This window comes from Sorex fumeus, unplaced genomic scaffold (genome assembly GCF_029834395.1).
Source record: "Sorex fumeus unplaced genomic scaffold, SorFum_2.1 ptg000098l, whole genome shotgun sequence".
In the NCBI taxonomy this organism is placed as follows: domain Eukaryota; kingdom Metazoa; phylum Chordata; class Mammalia; order Eulipotyphla; family Soricidae; genus Sorex; species Sorex fumeus.
In genome coordinates, this window is record NW_026606155.1 from 4,559,357 (window position 1) to 4,577,175 (window position 17,819).

General features: G+C 46.0%; 1 protein-coding gene across 1 annotated transcript in view; it reads left to right on the plus strand.

The window, feature by feature from the left end:
• RPS6KA5 (ribosomal protein S6 kinase A5) overlaps positions 1–17,819 on the plus strand; it is a 212,667-nt gene that overhangs the window by 64,011 nt on the left and 130,837 nt on the right. The gene's annotated exons all lie outside the window — the stretch shown is intronic.

The window sequence follows — 17,819 nt, forward strand, 5'->3', positions numbered from 1 at the left end:
CTCTACTATCTCAGAGAGATAGTTGTTTTTTTTTTTTACCACTTTAAAGGTAATTTTTTCTTTAAAGTAGGGATTTCAAGCTATGCTTATGGAGTCCCCAAAACTCTTGGCACTCAGTCAACCAGCTCTGAAGGCTTGAATGCTAGGTCCACACCCAGAAGTACTCAGGCCCCTAGGGCTAGACCCTTCAGTGCTGGCCAGCAGAGAGGCATGGAACCGGGGATGGAGCAGGTTCTCTTTGTCCCCGACCCCATGGCCATCACCTTGGCACCTCAAGGTGACTTTTGGGTAGAGCTCACTGAATCTTTTGTGGAATATTATTCCTTCCTGATGGATCAATGCCTGAGTCTCTTCCTCTTCCATTTCTACTTTTTCCACCTTTCCCATCTTTTTTTTTTTCTTTCCTTTTTTTTTTTCCTTCTAGGGTTTCCCACATACAGGTGCTACTCCTGGCTGTGTGCTCAGGATTGAACCCATGGCAGTGCTGAGGGAACCAGTCGCTGTGCCAGATTCAGGCTGGGGCCAGCAGGATGGAAGGCAAAAGCCTTGACCCCTGTTCCATCCCACCAGCCCCATCTTTCCTTATTTATTTATTTACTTACTTATTTGTTTATTTTTTTTGCTTTTTGGGTCACACCTGGCGATGCACAGGGGTTACTCCTGGCTCTGCACTCAGGAAATACCTCTGGCGGTGCTCAGGGGCCCATATGGGATGTCCCGGGGGATCAAATCTGGGTCGGCCGCGTGCAAGTCAAATGCCCTACCCGCTGTGCTATTGCTCCTGCCCCCATCCCTCTATTTTTTTTTTCTTCGCTATCCTTGCTCGAACTCAGGCAAAAAAGCAGTCAGTTATTTCACCAACAAAATGGGTTTATTTGGAAATGACTTTTTTTAAACAGAAGGCCGTTTCTGCAGTGCAGTCTCACGACAAGACACAAGAGGCCTTTTTTGGAACAAAAGCCCTCACCAGTTCACCTAGATTTGTGAGGGGCTCTTGTAGCCAGGAGGACCCTGGAGGAGAGTGCTGTGTAGTGGCTGTTCATTGGTTGCTTCACGGAGTTCTCTCATTGGCCGAGCTGTTGCTGGCCCCCCCAAGCAGCATCACCTTCTCTTGGAACTGCAGTGCATGCTGGGAGCTGTAGTCCCCCGACTGCCCGTGGGTGCGACACCACTTCAGTAGGGTTTCTGTGTATTAGTTGGCACCTTTTGGGCGGAATCATCTATGCCCGTTGGTTGGTTTTCAGGATGTTGTTTTGTTTTTCCTCCCTCTTCTCACACCACAGTGTCCCTGTGTACATTCAAGGCTCAACCTTTTGCTCATTCAAACGATCGAGACTACAACTACATCTCAGACATACCCCAGTCAAAGTTGTCTTGGGGCTTGGGGGGCAGCTGGGAAGGAGAGCTCCCAGAGGGAGCAGTACCCTCCCAGGCACTCTTTGTGTGTCCCAACTCAGAGATGCTGCAGTCACATGGTTTGGAAGGGAATGTGAGCAGGGTCCTGAGGGATGTGACCTGGACACATTGGCCCCAGGCAGTGGACCAATGCCCAGCTCCTCTCCTGGGAGCAGGGAAGATGGGGCTGTGTGCCACAGTCTCTCTGGGAGCCCTCAGCCATCTCGTCAGTACGGAGGCCACTCGGCCTCTTTGGAGCTCCCCGGGTTTTTAGGAATTGGGTGCCGGAACCACAGAGAAAACTTCTGGGGGAGACCTGAACAGGAAGAAGTTGCCATCTGGATGTCTGACCAGAGACAAGGATGCAAGAGAAGACAGAGAGAAGGGAAACAGTCATTCCCAGTGATACCACAATTTGACTTCATTGCCGATCATTATTTTAGTCAGCATTCGCAGCGCCTGGACCCACAAACACAGTTTCTTTCTGTGTCTCTTCTTGCATCCTCTTGCATCCAGACATCCTTCCTGTCAGGTCTCACCCAGAAGCTTTCTCCTTAAAGCTCTGGCCAGTGCCCCTCTCCAAATAACTTTGTGCCTCGGGTCCCTCTTTTCTCTCTGACCTTCTAAGTTCTTTACTGGAATCTCTGTCACAAGAGACTAACAAGGATGTATTTTACAGAAGTGTCACTGAAAAGTGGCTTGGGAGCCTTCACAAGGAACTGAAGATAGGAAAGAAAAGATGGATTGACCCGGGCATTTCTGTTTCAGTCCTGAACTAGCGCCTGACAGAACAGGCTCTGGGATAAGCAGCCAGTGGCCATTTGTTCTTGACCTCTTCGTCTTTATGGAGAGAAGCAGGCCCTTTCTTCAGGGTATGTGGAGGCTTCTCCTGGGAAAGTCATTCTTGCAGTGTCATTTCTCAGAATCCTTCAGCTTCAAATCGCTACTTTGTCAAGGTGTCAAACATTTCCTGAACCCCATCTGTGCACTGACTGGAATTTCAGTCCTTTGTCTGGAACTGTCTACACGGCAGCCTGTGGGGATGTCCTGCCATCCTTCAGAGTCGTGTTGAAACCCAAAACTTCTCCCTTTCAACTTCCACTTTCAACTAAATCCTGTCAGTAATAATTACCATTCATCAGACTTTGTGTCTGACTGGAGGGTTTGGTGCCAGTGGAGGATGGGGGGTACACTGTGATCCATTCGGTAAATTTCTCTGTGAGAGCGGAGGACCCAGACCCATTGGCCCCTGTAGTTTCAGCCCCCAAGTTGTGTGATGGGTGAGTGGCCTACAGTGTCATTGGCTCCGTTGAACAGAGCACGATTTTCCGGTTCGTTCTCATTTCTGCTCCAAGCAGACTCCCCTCAGTGCACGCGAGACGGTTGCAGGAACCTCCCCTCTTCCCCTACAGGTCTGAGGGCTTGTGCTGCTGGAGTCGTTCTTCCAAACCTTCCTCTCCATCTTGTCAAGAGCCATCATTGCTGATGGGCTCTGCTGAGACTAATTAGTCTGGTATTCTGGGTTTTAGTCAGCAAGTGTCCTGGGTGTGTGTGGTAATTGTAGTAGCCGTTTGCTGTTGTTTCCCCATAGAAGCCTGGTAGAGCCAGTGAGAGCAATCCTCTTAGTGCTGTCTATGAGGAAAACACTTCTCCACTTCTCCTTTTGCTCCAGCTGTTCTAGCCTAGTTCCTCTTTCTCTCGTCCTGGCCAGCTCAGATCTCATAATTTAGAACTGAACTCCCAGTACCTAACTTGGGTGTTGGTAGACCTGGTGAAGGCTACATGTGTGAACGAGGACATGCATTCCTGTCAACCTTCCCAACCAGCTCACAGGATAATGATGTTACATGGAGTTGGAGCGATAGCACAGCGGTAGGGCATTTGCCTTGCACACAGCCAACATGGCTGACCCGAGTTCGATTCCTCCGCCCCTCTCGGAGAGCCTGGCAAGCTACCGAGAGTATGTCGCCTGCACGGCAGAGCCTGGCAAGCTCCCTGTGACGTATTTGATATGCCAAACACAGTAACAACAAAGTCTCCAATGGAGACGTTACTGGGCCCGCTCGATGTTACCCTTAATATCCATAAACCGCAGAGTCCTTCCTACATGATGACAGTTCTCAGCACTTAGTTCAAGTTTGATGAATGATCAGTTCATTGATTAAGACCTGGTTTAAGAGTGCCCTAGAGATCATATGTCCTTCTCTCCCGGAAGGGAGCATAACATGATGCTAGCCATAGCCTTGCCACCGCACCCTGCACCAGGCTGTTTCACTCGGGGTGCCCCAGAGGGGGCAGGTAAGGCAGCTCCCCACCCCAAGAGACCCAGCCCTGGCAGCCGAAACCCTCCAGAACCCAACCGCCATCCTGCTTAAGGCTGCTCCCCATACACTTGGACCGAGCTTCACGCAGAGTGAACCTATTCCTGAACCGAGCAGCCGCATTTGTGGCCACGCAGCACATCATAACACACTTCCTACCCACACTCTTAGAGTACCACATTTCATTTGATGGGGTTCAAATAGTAGGCAACCAATCATTTTTATAGTATATATATATGGAAGTTCACAAGGCTCAATCTTAACAACATGTTAGTGATATCCTATCACAAATCACAAATCATCCTGTTATTCGTCGATTGCCTTGAGCAGGCCCCAGTAACGTCTCCTTCATCCTAGCCCTGAGATTATAATTCAGGGCTCTTTAGGAGAATGAGACCCATCATTGTTACTGGTATTTGGCATATTGGGTACGCCACGGGGAGTTTGCCAGACTCTGCCGTGTGAGCAGGTTACATTCGGTAGCCTGCCAGTTTGTCCAAAGTAGGAATGAGATGATAAGATGTCGCATTCGCGGCTGCGTGCTTCCGGGAGCTGGTTTTTATAGTCTCTGAGTCTTGGCCGTTGATGGGATTACATGGCGCCAGGGGGCCAGTTGGTGGGTGTGACCCCCGCCTACTGGAATTTGGAGGATCTGGGTGGAGGATGCTCGGCCCAAATCTGAGTAGGCTTGGAGATCTCGGCCCCGGAACCCACGTGACTTTGTCCCTCTGCCAGTACCTTCATGTGTGCGGAGAGTGGTCTCAGCATGGTGGTGGCTGGTCCTGGAGGTCTTCGGCTGCCGGAGCAGTGATATCCTATAGAAGGTCTTAATGGCCCCTGCCAAAATAGAACAATCTTCACACTTTTTTCTCTATAGATACTTTTTTTGTAGCATTTTCAGTGGTTTTTCATAACAAACAATACAAAATACATTATTTCGGTTCAATAGAACAGCAGGTAGGGCGTTCGCCTTGCATGCAGCCGACCTGGGCCAACCTGGGTTTGATTCCTCAATTCCTCCGCCCCCTCAGAGAGCCTGGAAAGCTACCCGTGACATTTTGACATGCCAAAAACAGTAACAACAAGTCTCAAAATGGAGATGTTACTGGTGCTCGCTCGAGCAAATCGATGAACAATGGGAGGACAGTGCTAACAGTGCTGCTTAGGGACAGGGATTGGAATTTGGGATGGAAACATCCCAAATATGGTGGTGGGAAGGTATAATGGTGGTGGGATTGGTGTTCGAATATTAAATGTAATCAAATCTCGAACAATCTTATATATATTTTTAAGGCTAAAAAAAAGTAAAGGAAAAACTAAAAAAAAAAAGAGTCTGGACACTCAGAAGCATAGGGGACAGATGGGAAGGACCCATGGGACAGCAGTGATGAGATAGATTCTGGCACTCTGATGGTGGGTGTGGAGCAGTAACATTATATGCCTAAAATACTAATATTAATGCTATTATAAATCATGATAGCTCAATTAAAAGGGGGGGCAGCAACTTGAAATGGCTTTCAAAACCATTATTCTCTTTATCCTACTTTAACTGTAAAAATGTTTTTAAATTAAGCCTTTTCATAGCTTTAACACTGTGAATCATTAGATCTAATCGAATGGTTTGCAGCAAGGTTCAATTCAATTGCATTTGTGCAGCTTAGCAGAAACTATGGCAACAGAATGAAAAAATGTGTTCTTACTGATTGTTTTTTCCTCTGTAAGAGTGAGAATTTACAAGTTAAACATTCACAACAGAAAAATTCATCGAAATATGCTTTGCAAATTACATTTGGTAATAGAAAGTACATTTGGCCTAGAAAGTTGGGTTAAGAATCCATTTCTCAGTCATTGGCTTAGGACGAAATTTCTGAAAGAATATACCAAGGGCTAGCAATAACTATTTTATCTTTTTGCTTGGGGGCCACATCCGGCACTGCTCAGGACTTACTCCTGATTCTGTGTTCAGGGATCACACTGGGCAGTGTTCTGGGGATTGAATCTAGGTCAGCTGTGTGCCAAGCAAACATCTCACCTGCTGTACTATCTCAGACCCTGAAAATACTTACCTTTCAGTGGTGGGGTTATAAAAGAGTTTCGGGGCCAGCTTGTCAACCCTTTGCTTATTATGTTGTCTAGCTTTTTCAATCTGTGAACCTGGACATTTTGCGAGGGGTGGCGATGGGTCATATCAATCAGTTCTTGGGGGCTACTCTTGGCTCTGTGTTCAAGGGTTACTTGTGATGTAACCCCTGTAATTATGATTAGCTATTGTGATTTGTGGGGAACCTTATGTGCTGCTGTATCGTCATCATGCAAAACAAGTGTTTTAACCTCTCTGTGAACCAGAACTTGTTTATGGTGCCAAAAATAATTGAAAAAAAAAAAAAAGAAACCCAGATAATTAAGTTTAGGAGAAAAGGGTATTTTATTGTTTACTCAAATTTTTTATTTAAAAACTTTTTTCCCTTTGTTTTTAAATTGAATCACCATGAGATACTATTACAAAGATTTCATGATTGAGTTTCAGTCATACAATGATTGAACACCCATCCCCCCACTAGTGTACATTTTCCATCACCAATGTTTCCAGTATCCCTCCCGCCACCTCCACCCCTTACCTGTATGGCAGACAGTTTCCTTCTTACTCTCTCATATATTTTAAAAATTTTGTCAGTCATACATTTCCACAGTGCACATGGCCTTCTTAATGATGGGAGGAGCGAAAGGATTCACTCAGTGTAAGGGAGCCACTATTTTATACTCATTGTATAGTCTGGGATTTTTCCCTTCAGGAACCGTTCATTCCACTCTTTTTTCTTTTTCTTTTTTTCTTATGATGCCCAGGGGTCACTCCTGCCTTCTGCACTCAGGAATTACTCCTGGCAGTATTTGAGAGATGGTGTGGGATGCTGGGGATCGAACGCAGGACTGCCGTGTGCGAGGCACATGCCTTCCCCACTGGACTATCGCTCTGACCCCGCCATCTCTTTTCTAATGAGGACATTGGTTTAACTTATGACAAAGATTGTTTGAAAAATACTCTGATTCCTTGCAAAGGGCTTAATGAAATTCACTTTTAGAGTGGTCTCCTAACCAGGAATATACTTTGTAGGATTCTAATACTAATCAAGAGGGGAAGCATTTTTACTGGGAGCATTTCTAACATTTTCTTAATAAGGAAGTTGGTGAATTTGTGAATTGTTTTTAATGGAAGTATTGAAACTGTTCACAACTGTCTTTTTTTAATGACTAAACTTGGTAAACGCATTGACATAAAAGAAAACTGTAGATGCGTAGGATCTGAGTTGGCTGTCTAAGTTGATTAACAGTAGAGATAAGAACCGGGCATGTGGCACAGGGCAGACAGCATGCCTTGCTGTAAAGCCCTGGGTTCTTTCTTAGGCACTGAAAGGGCAAAAAAAAGAAAAAGAGAAAAGAAGGTCTAAAGTAGACCTTGATGTGTTTAAATTAATTAGTCCAAGTTTACTCGATTTAACAATCACTAAATTTAAAAAAGAGAAGAGAGACAAACAATCAGGTGATTTGGGACTGAAAACAGATGCTAGTTAGAAACAGTTGTGGAGTCAGAGTGATTGTACAGTGGGTAGGGCACTTGCCTTGCATGCAGTCTACCTGGGTTCAATCCCCAGCATCCCGTGTGCTTGCCTGAGCCCCGGCAGGAGTGATCCCTGAGTGCAGAGCCAGGAGTAAGCCCTGAGCGTAGATGGGTATGGCTCAAAAACAAAAAATCAAAAACAAACAAACAGAAAAAGGGGCTGGAGCAATAGCACAGCGGGTAGGGTGTTTGCCTTGCATGCAGCCAACCTGGGTTTGATTCCCAGCATCCTGTATGGTCCCCCGAGCACCTCCAGGAGTTATTCCTGAGTGCAGAGCCAGGAGTAGTCCTGGTGTGACCCAATGAGAGAGAGGGAGGGAGAGAGAGAGAGAGAGAGAGAGAGAGAGAGAGAGAGGAGGGAAAGAAAAGAAAAGAAAAGAAAGAAAGGAAAGTAAGCAAGCAAGCAAGTGAGTGAGTAAAATACCAACTAAACTAAATAGATCCAGTCTAAAATTTTGAAGCCTAGGGCTGGAAAGATAGTGCAGTGGGAAGGGCAGTTGACTTGCACAGGACTAACTTGCATTCGATCCCCAGCATCCTATATGGCCCAGCCCCTCCTCCCTGCAGCCTATGAGGAGTAATTCCTGAGTGCAGACCCAGGAGTAGCCTGTGAGCGTCGGTGGGTGTGGCCCCCCAACAAAAAATATAAAATTTGGAAGCCTCTCAGGATTCTTTGTTAATTCAAGTATGTGTGAAGAGTTTTCACAGGGCACTGTTTCTGTGGGAAGCAGTTGATCAGTTTAGCTAGGAGCTAGGGGCTGAGTACAAAGGTTTGGCATTTCTCTCTACCATCATATTTCTATAGCCAGAAATCCACAAACGCCCAATTTCTGCTCAGCCAGTCTGCTCTTCTCTCTCCAGAATCCTGCAGGAACTCTGTGCAAAGACAAGTGTCTGTAGGACAGCGTCCATGAAAGCTGCCAGGGTCCTGCAGCCTGTGTGTGTGGGGGGGGGTGACTCTAGAAGCAGGCTGCCCTCAGACTGTCCCTGAAGGAAGGGAAGGCGCCTTGGAATGCTGCAATGCTTTCCTCGTCTTTGACAGCCTCACCCTCTTGCAGTGCGGGTTTCAGATCATGTGGGAAAATCACCTTTGTGAATAGAACTGTTGGTCTGCACAGTTGCACATGGACTCGTTGGTTCGTTTACTAACTAATTTATTCCGTAAATAAAGCAAGTATCCTTGGGAGGAAAAAAAGTGACACAGTTGCACATAGTTTAGCTTTAAGACCAGAGAGGACTCCAGTTTCTTTCCTGCCCTCAGCTAATCCTAATCTTGGGACCTTCATAGTTTCTAGTTCTCCGAGTTGGGAGACTGAAGGAGTAGGGTGAGCACCAGGTCCCACAAAAATTCAGAACTGACGTTAAGTTCAGTGTTCTGTGTGGTGAAGGGAGAGTGGCAGGTGAATGGCCACTCAACCCCAGAGGGCAGAACAGCCCAGTTTGGGGAAAAAGTAAAGAACTATATGAAGACTCTTTTTTTTTTAAGCATCGGACTCCATCTTCTGTTCACTTGCCCAGTCAGAATGTTGACTCTCAATTTGAAACGGGCAGGGTTGGACAGAGGTGTGCCTTGGCATGGGAACAGCAGCTTCTACGCTCCCAGTAGTATCAGCGACTTTCATACATGATGGAAGACAGTGGACAGCGCTCGCACTCTCTCTCTCTCTCTCTCTCTCTCTCTCTCTCTCTGGAGTCCGGTCCCAGGCCAGGGCGTTCCAACCCCTGTGATCAGCATAGCATGCTGGACTTTTCCCAAGGCTTCTGAATGACTCAGTAATGCAGATGACCCCTGTCATGGGCTAATGTTTATTTCTCTACCGGCTGAAATACAACATATAAACATTTGAAGTCTCGTTCTAATAAATGTTAGTGTTCCTGGGGAAATCTGAGCCCTTGCTCTTAGGTTAACAGTTTCATTAGGAGAAACATAATTTAGTTTTAGATTCTCATGCCCAAGGGCTTAAAATCACAGATAATAGCATAAAAATGAGAACCAGTTAGAGACCTTCAATTTATGTACTTGAAGAGATGTTTGCTGCTGGTTAGGATGCAAGGTGTATATTTACCCTTTGATTTAAAGTGTGTGTGTGTTTTTTTTAACACAAACATTTTCATAATTCACACATACTCTCCCATGATCTGGTAGGAGAGCTCTCTATTGATATAGCTCCATAGGTGTTTCCTTTCCTTATAAATGCGAAGTGAAGAATCATATCAGGAGCCCTGTGTTGGACCTACAGAATATCATCCTTTTGGGATTTAGTTTACTCTTTAATTTGCTAGGACAGTCAAATGAAAAGTAGAAGAACTGAGATCACAGTGTTATTGGTAGGAAGGCTTTAGCTTCTTGTAATGACAGAGTGAGACTTCCGGCTGGAGAAATTCTTTGCAGAAAACCACTCTAAAACCTGGACTTAATGCAAAAAAGCAGCTCCAAAGCCCTGGAGAGAGTGAAGAGAAGCAGAGAGACTGCAGGGGGAGTTGATAGCTGCAGGAGGAATGGAGGGAGCAATGAGAAGTAATTTTCCTTTTTCACGAGCTCTAGCTTCAGGCTAATTAACAGTCCAATCCCTGGAGGCTCTGGTGGAATATCCAGTGTCTGGCCCAGGAACTCGAAAACTGAATCTAGAGAATCCTGAGCACGGAATAGCTCAGAGAAATTCAGGGAGATGCCTGAGAGGAGGCCTTCAGGTCTGTGTTCACACATCTCTGTCTAACCTTAGACCCGCGTGAATTTAAAGCAGCCTCAGAACCCAGACGTTGAGGACAAAAACAGACAAACAAAAAACCACCAAAACACTGAACTGGAACCCCAGAAGGCTCCTAAGAAGCAGAGTTTTTAATTCAAGTTGGGGTATTTGCTGAATCAAAAGAAAAAGGTCTCCCCATCTCCCTTTTTAAAAAATGGAATCACAGTGAATACAGTTACAGAGTTGTTCATGATTTGGTTCCAGTCATAACAGTGTTCCAAGGTCTGTCCCTTCACCACTGTATATTTCCCACCACCAGTTTCCTTTCCGCTCCCCATCCCAGCCTCTATGGCAGACAACTTTCTCTCTTTCTCCGCCTGTCTCTCTATCTCTGCCTCTCTGTCTCTCTCTCTCTCTCTGTCTCCTTTCCCTTTTTTCCTTTTAAGCACTTTGGTTTGCAATACTGTTACTGAAAGACTCTCATGCATATCCCTCTCCTCCTTACAGCACTCAGTTCTTGTCCAGATTGATCATCTCCAACTCCCATTGTCACAGTGGTCCCTTCTCTGTCCTAACTGCCCTCCTCCTCCTCCTCCATTATGGCAAGCTTCCTACCATGAACCAGTCCTCCTGGCCTTCGTTTCTACTGTCTCATGCTGTGAAAAGAAACAACTCGTGTGTGTGTGTGTGTGTGTGTGTGTGTTTACACTCACTTAAAAATTTATTTTTATTATTATTGGATCACTGTGAGATGCAGTTACAAAGCTTTCATGATTGAGTTTCAGTCATACAATGATTGAACACCCATCCCTCCACCCATGTACATTTTCCACCACCAGTGTCCCCAATATCCCTCCCGCCTCCTCCAGCCCATCCCACACCATGCCTTTATGGCAGATAATTCCCTTCTTTCTTCCTCCTTTTGGGCATAATGGTTTGTAATACGGATACTGAGAGACCATCATGAAGAAACAGCCCTTGTGAGAGGGAGTGGGGAAGTCTACAGAGCTTTCACAAATGGAAGTTTATAATATTATTTAGAAGGATATATTCAACAATAAGCAACACATGAAAAAAAACAAGAAGGTAAAACATATCCCACAAAGGAAAAACAACTGAGATGAAGTATTTGCAGTGGTAGACAAGAATTTTATTTTATTTTATTTTCAAGGTTTTATTATTTATTTATTTATTAAGTTTATTTATTGAATCACTGTGAGAACAGTGACAAAGCTTTCAGGTTTAAGTCTTGGTCATACAATGACCAAACACCCATCCCTTCACCGATGCATATTTTCCACCACCAAGAACCCCAATGTACCCCCATCCCACCTTTTCCCGTGCCTGTGAGGCAGATGATTTCCATTTAACTCTCTCTCTACTTTGATTACATTCATTATTTCAACAAAAGATGCACCATTATTATTTGTAATTTCCCCCCCCCAGCAATCAGGCCTGCTGAAAAGACATCGTGAAATAATTTGCTTTCTCTTACTGGTTATGAAGACCATATGATGTCATGTGGCCACAAATAGCCTTGGGTTTCTGATATTTTACTAATTAAGTCTGGAGGGGTTTCTGCCAAAAGCCGCATTGTTCCGAGATTGGTTTGTGTGCCTCTGGGTCCATGGCCGTGCTGGAGAGCCGCTTGTGGGGGGCAACTCGTGGTCTCAGCGGGACGGAAAGGACGTGCCGGTTCTGCCCACCATACCATAAGGTTGCAGGTGCCCTATCACCAGTGGCTCATACCTGGCTGTCCAATAAGGTCTGAGGCGGCGGCCACCGTGCTGCCGCGGGGTGGGGGAGGAAAGGCAGAAGAGACAGACACCCTTTCCCTCCTAGACAAGAATTTTAAAGTAGAGATTGTAATATGTGCAATGAAATCACATTCTCAGTGAGTGGAGGACAAAAAAAACACAACAAAAATCTTATCAAATAGGAACCATAATAAAGACATGGACATTTTAGAAACGAAAAATGAAAAATACAGCATTGAAATTTGAAAAAATAATTCACTGGATAGAGCTAAGAGTTGAATCAGACATAAGAAGTAAAATTAAGATGGAGCAATAAAATTCATGTGGAGAATGGAAAGAAAACTGGGGAGAAATGAATAGTGTCTCAGGGACCTCTTAGATCTTCTCTCAAACCCAGGGTACCGTCAGTCGCCCCGCAGGATTCATTCCTAGGCAGATTCACCGTGTGAATGTTGTACTGTGGGGCTGCACACGCTTCCGTGCCGTGACCTCCCGTACTTGAGCTCCACCCTGGAACTGCCGTCACATATGCATCTGCGGTTCCCTGAGGGTCCTGGTAGCATCTTGGCTGTATGTGAGAGGGATCTCAGCCAGTGGGCCAGCGTGGAGGGGTGGGGTCGAGAAGTCTTTGGGAAATCAAGGCCAAAAAAATATTCCTAAATTAGATGAGAAATAGAAATGCATAGATATGAGGACCTCAATGAATGAATAAAAGCCCGAGGAGGGGCTGGGGGCATGACTCGGTGAAAGAGTTCAGGAGCCCTGTGTAATACCCTGAGTCCTTTGTGGCCCCCTATGGCCTCCCTGGCGTGTAATGCCCCAGGTCCATCTTGGCAGCCCCCCTGGTGTGTACTGTCCTAGGTCCATCGTCGTGCTCTGTGGACCCTGATGCTAGTACCCAAGATAGCAAAAGAAAAAAAAATTAAATGAAATTCGCATCAAGACTTGTGGGCAAAAGATAAAGGACGAATGTGTAAGTTTGGCCAGCACTTAAAAGAAAAATCACATGTTTCAGAGGCACAGCAGTCCACCTAGCTCTTGGAAACCCCCCCCCCAAAAAAAAGAAAAGAGTGGTTGAATGTGTTTGGAGGAGCATGTCGGAAGAAGAGAAAAAGCCATTCACCCCGAAATAGGAATGAAGATGACTGGTGATGCTGACACAGCCTAAAAGAAAACCAGTGAATTGTATATTTTAAAGGGATGGATTTTTTTGGGTATCTGATTTATATATCAATAAGAAATTAGGGAATTGGTGGCTACACCTGGTGGTTAGGAGCTACTTATGACACATTATTCTGGGGTTGCTACAAGTACTTGAGGGTCACTTCCAGCAGTGTTCGGGGTGTCTGGCATCAAACCCTGACTTCCTGCATGCAGAGCATGTATTTAAGCTGCTGAGCTGTCTCTCGTGTCTCGGGGGGTGGGGGCGTTGGGGGGGGGGTTGGGGGAAGATGGTTTTAAAATAAATGCTTTCCAGGGCTGGAGAGTTAATACAGTGGGTAGGGTGTTTGCCTCACAGGCCACCAGCCCGGTTTGCTCCCTGGCACTCCATGTGGTTCCCCCGAGCTCAGCAGGAGTAATTCCTGAGCGTAGACCCAGGAGGACCCTGAGCATTGCTGGGTGTGGCCTAAAAAACTTAAATAAAAACTGCTCTCCAGATAAGAGAAAACTCAAAGAAGAATGTCCTACAAGAAATGTCAAATGAAGCTCTTCAAGGCTACATTAAAGTGTTACCAGTGTCGGGCTGGGGAATAGTACAGCAGTTAAGGTACAGGGACATCCCCACCCTGGGTTTGATACCTGGCATCAGGTGGTCCCACAAGCACGGCTGGGTCAGCCCTGAAGGTCTTGAGCACTGTTGCCCAGGTGACCTAGGACTGTAGGTTATGTATTTGTGGCACCCCCCACCCCCCGCATTGAACCCTGGCTCAGCGGGCAGAGAACAGCCTGGGAGTACCCCCCCCCTCTTCCCCAAATGACACCTTAAACTTTGGATTCTTAGAGCATTTAAAAATGATTAAAATAGGGCTGGGGAGATAGCACAGTGAGTAGGGCATTTGCCTTGCATGTGGCTGACCTGGGGTTCGATCCCTGGCATCCTGTATGGTTCTTCTGACCAGTGATTCCTGAGCACAGAGCCTGAAGTAAGCCCTGAGAACCTCTGGGTGTGGCCTCAAAATATTAAACGCATTTTTGAAAAAGATAAATATATGATAAATGCAAAAGCATCTCTCCTCTGTACTGATTTATATAGCGTATCTAAACAAAATTTCTTGTGACATTTATAAGATAGAGAAGATGTTGTGAATTTCATAAAAGTAGTCTATAACCCTTTATAATACATAACAACTTTACTACAAAGGATGATTGCAAGGTTTATGTATTTTATATGTTAACTATAAGAGGACTGTGAATAGAAATAAATATAGAAATCTTTAGTGCAACAACTATACAAATAATGCAGAAGAGCAGAACTAAAATAGCAATGTGAAAATTGAATCAGATTATGAAAAGCAATGATTTTTTTTGAGAGTTTGAAGAGTAGGACCATGGGAAACAATAAAGAAGACAAATCTAAAGCAAATAATCAGATGATAGGCACAAACATAATGTAATGTTAATTACATTAAATTATTAATGTTATTTTAGTTTTGGGGCCACACCTTGATGTGCTCAGGGTTTTCTCCCGGCTCTGTGTTCAGGGATCATTCCCGGTGGTGCTCTGAGGACCTGGCGGTGCTCTGGGGATTGAACCAGAGTTGGCCACATGCAAGGCCACTGCCTTACCCCTATGCTAGCTCTCTGGCCCCTACATGCAAGTCAACAGTTAACAATTAAGAGAGTAACATTAGATTAAACATCATTTGTATCACTTGTTGTCATCCTGTTGTTCATCGATTTGCTCAAGCGGGACCCAGTAAGGACTCCATTCGTTCCTGTCACGTGCTAGCATAGCCCAGTGACATATTGGGGGCTCTTTCAGGGTCAGGAGAATGAGGCCCGTTATTGTTACTGTTTTCGGCGTATCGAATATGCCACGGGTAGTTTGCCAGGCTTTTCCATGTGGGCGGGATATCCTTGGTAGCTTGCCGGTCTCTCTGAGGGGGATGGAGGCATCTGGGGCGGCCTCTTATCACTTGTGTCTCTAGGAGATTCTGTGGCGCTCTCTTCCGGGATCTTTATTTTATAGTCTCTGGATCTTGGCCTTTGATGAGATTACATAGATTAAACATACCAATCAAAATCCTAGCATACTGAAACTGGAAACCTAATTCTAAGACTTATAAGGAGGAACATGACATTCTTTTTTTGTTTGTTTGTTTGTTTTGGGGGCACACCCAGCAGTGCTCCGGGCTTACTCTTGGCTCTGCATTAAGGGATCACTCCTGGGGGGCTCAGGGGATCGAGTACAGGTCAGCTGAATGGAAGGCGAACACACTCCTCATTGTAATATTGCTCCGGTCCTTGAACATGACATTTTTGATAGAGATGAAGGTCGCAGCCTTGCCTGAGCTTAGGGTAATCAAAACAGTGACCGAGGAACCTGTTTGTGGCTGGTAGAGATTTGGCCCATAACAGAACTCAGAGATGGGAGATGAAGAGACACATAATACAGGAGTCACACAAAACAGTGGTGAAAAGTTAGGTGTTCTGATCAAATGACACTTGACCAATTAGATAAAAAATGGATCTCGGGGCTGGAGAGATAGCACAGCGGAGAGGGCGTTTGCCTTGCACGCGGCCAACCCGGGTTTGATTCCCAGCATCCCATATGGTCCCCCCGAGCACCGCCAGGAGTGATTTCTGAGTGCAGAGCCAGGAGTAACCCCTGTGCAATGCCTGGGTGTGACCCCCCAAAAAATAGCAAAAAACAAAATTGCTTTTCATTTGAAAACTTTTTGAAACCTACCTCCAATTTTTTTTCTTTTATAATATACTTTCTGGATTCTATTTAAGAAATATTTGCCTATGAAGCATCGCACACTCTCCTACGCTATAATTAATTCATTTTTAGCTCTCTCACTCAAGTTCATGTCCATTTGGGGTTAAGTTTCCCAATGTACAGGAAGAAAGCTGGAGAGAGAGGATGGTAGATAGGGTGTTTGCTTGCATCTAGTCAACACTAGTTCAATCCCTAGTACTCTCTCTGGTCCCCCCCGCCCTGCCCCCCCAGCCAGTAGTGAAGGCCTGAGCAAGCCAGGTATGGTCCCCACCTAAAAAAAAAAAACACACACAACCCCAAGAAACAATGTGAGGTAAGAATCGAGATTCTTTTTTTTTTTTTGCTTTTTGCTTTTTGGGTCACACCTGGTGATGCACGGGGGTTACTCCTGACTCTGCACTCAGGAGTTACTCCTGGCGGTGCTCAGGGGACCATATGGGATGCTGGGAATCGAAATGCAAATGCCCTACCTGCTGTGCTATCACTGCAGCCCCCATGAAAAGCAATTTTTAAAGAACTTATCTTCTAAAAAAATGATGGTGAAAGTGAAAAGGTAGGGGCTGGAGGAGAGTACAGTGGAGAGGGCGCTTGTGTTGCCACGTGCCCAACTCGGGTTCAATCCCCGACATCCCGGATGATTCCCCCAAGAACTGTCAGGACTAATTCCCGAGTGCTCAGGAGTAACCCCAAGCATTGCTGGGTGTGACTTAAAAACGTTAAAAAAAATAATAACTGGAGAGGGAATCGAGTGTGCCGGAGCCCCATGTCCTTTCACCAAAAGGTCCTGATGTGGCCCATAAGCGCTGACCCAGGAGTAGCCTCCAGGCGGCACTGGATGTGGCTTAGAAGCAAATAAACAGTTTAAAGAAAAGGAAAATCTCGGAGTGGCCCTGGGAGAGGTCAGAAGTATCAGTCCTCAGCACTGCTGAGCTCTCTGAGCAGCTCTGGGGGGCTCCACCCTAGGGGTCCAGCATTACTGGGCTCATGCGGCACCACTGGCAGGTCTGCCCACCAGCTTCCATCCCCAGCATCACATATGATCCCCCGAGCACTGCCAGGACTAACTCCTAGAGGCAGGAGTAACTCCTGAGCATCACTGGGTGTGACCCAAAAACTTAAAAAAAAAAAAATCCTCCCAGAATTGGAGAATGTGTTTGGAGAGCATCGCAACAAAGCATTTTTGTTCACAATACACAGTAAGTCCTTAAACCCAGTGGATCAGGGTCAGAGAGCGAGTGGGGGCGGAAGGTGTCCACCTTGTGCGGGCCTGGCCGTGTTTCCATCTCCCGCACCATGTCCCCTGAGCTTCCCCAAATGCAGCGTTGGTGACACCCACCCACTGCCAGGGGTACCCCAGGTCATCCTTGACACCACAGGAGCCCAGCAGCACCGCAACCTGCGCCCTTGCATCGTTGACTGAGTGACAGGGAGTGTGGCTCCTGGCACTCGTGATCACCACTCAGGGGACCCCCCTCCCCCACCTGTAGCCCAACGAGAGTAATAGATCCAGTGTCAGGGTTTGAAGGTTTACAAGCACAGTTTCCTATTATGGGTGTGTGGTGCAGCTTCGGTAAGTCCCTTGGGGTCTGGGGGATTCTTCACTCTTAAAACCATTGCAGTTTGTTAACTTGGTGGCGGGGGTGGGGGCACTTGCAGGGCCTGTGAACTCAGGGTTCAATTTCTGGCGCTGCCAATAGGATAAAAGAAATGAAAAGTGTCTTCGCCCTGAAAGCACCTTGTCCCCAAGTATAACACTTGTATGACGCCTCTTAGGATGGGCCCAGAATTCAGGTGACTTTATCTTGGAACACGCTCATTTGCACAACGTGCTAATTTTATTTAGGACCGACTGTATCGTTGAAGCGCTTCTGTTCTTACGTCCTCCTAGGGGCATTTTAGAACTGGCAGAGATCTCACAGTTTGAGAGCAGCTCTTTGATTTTCTGGGCAGAGGAAAACTGAGACACGAGCATCTTATGTTAATCACAGCGTAATTAATGCAGGCAGAACATATTCAAGTGTTTAGCAGCAGAAATGGGAGCGGATCCCAGCCTAGAACCTGGGGGTGGCTTTTAGTAGACGCTCAGTAAATATTTGT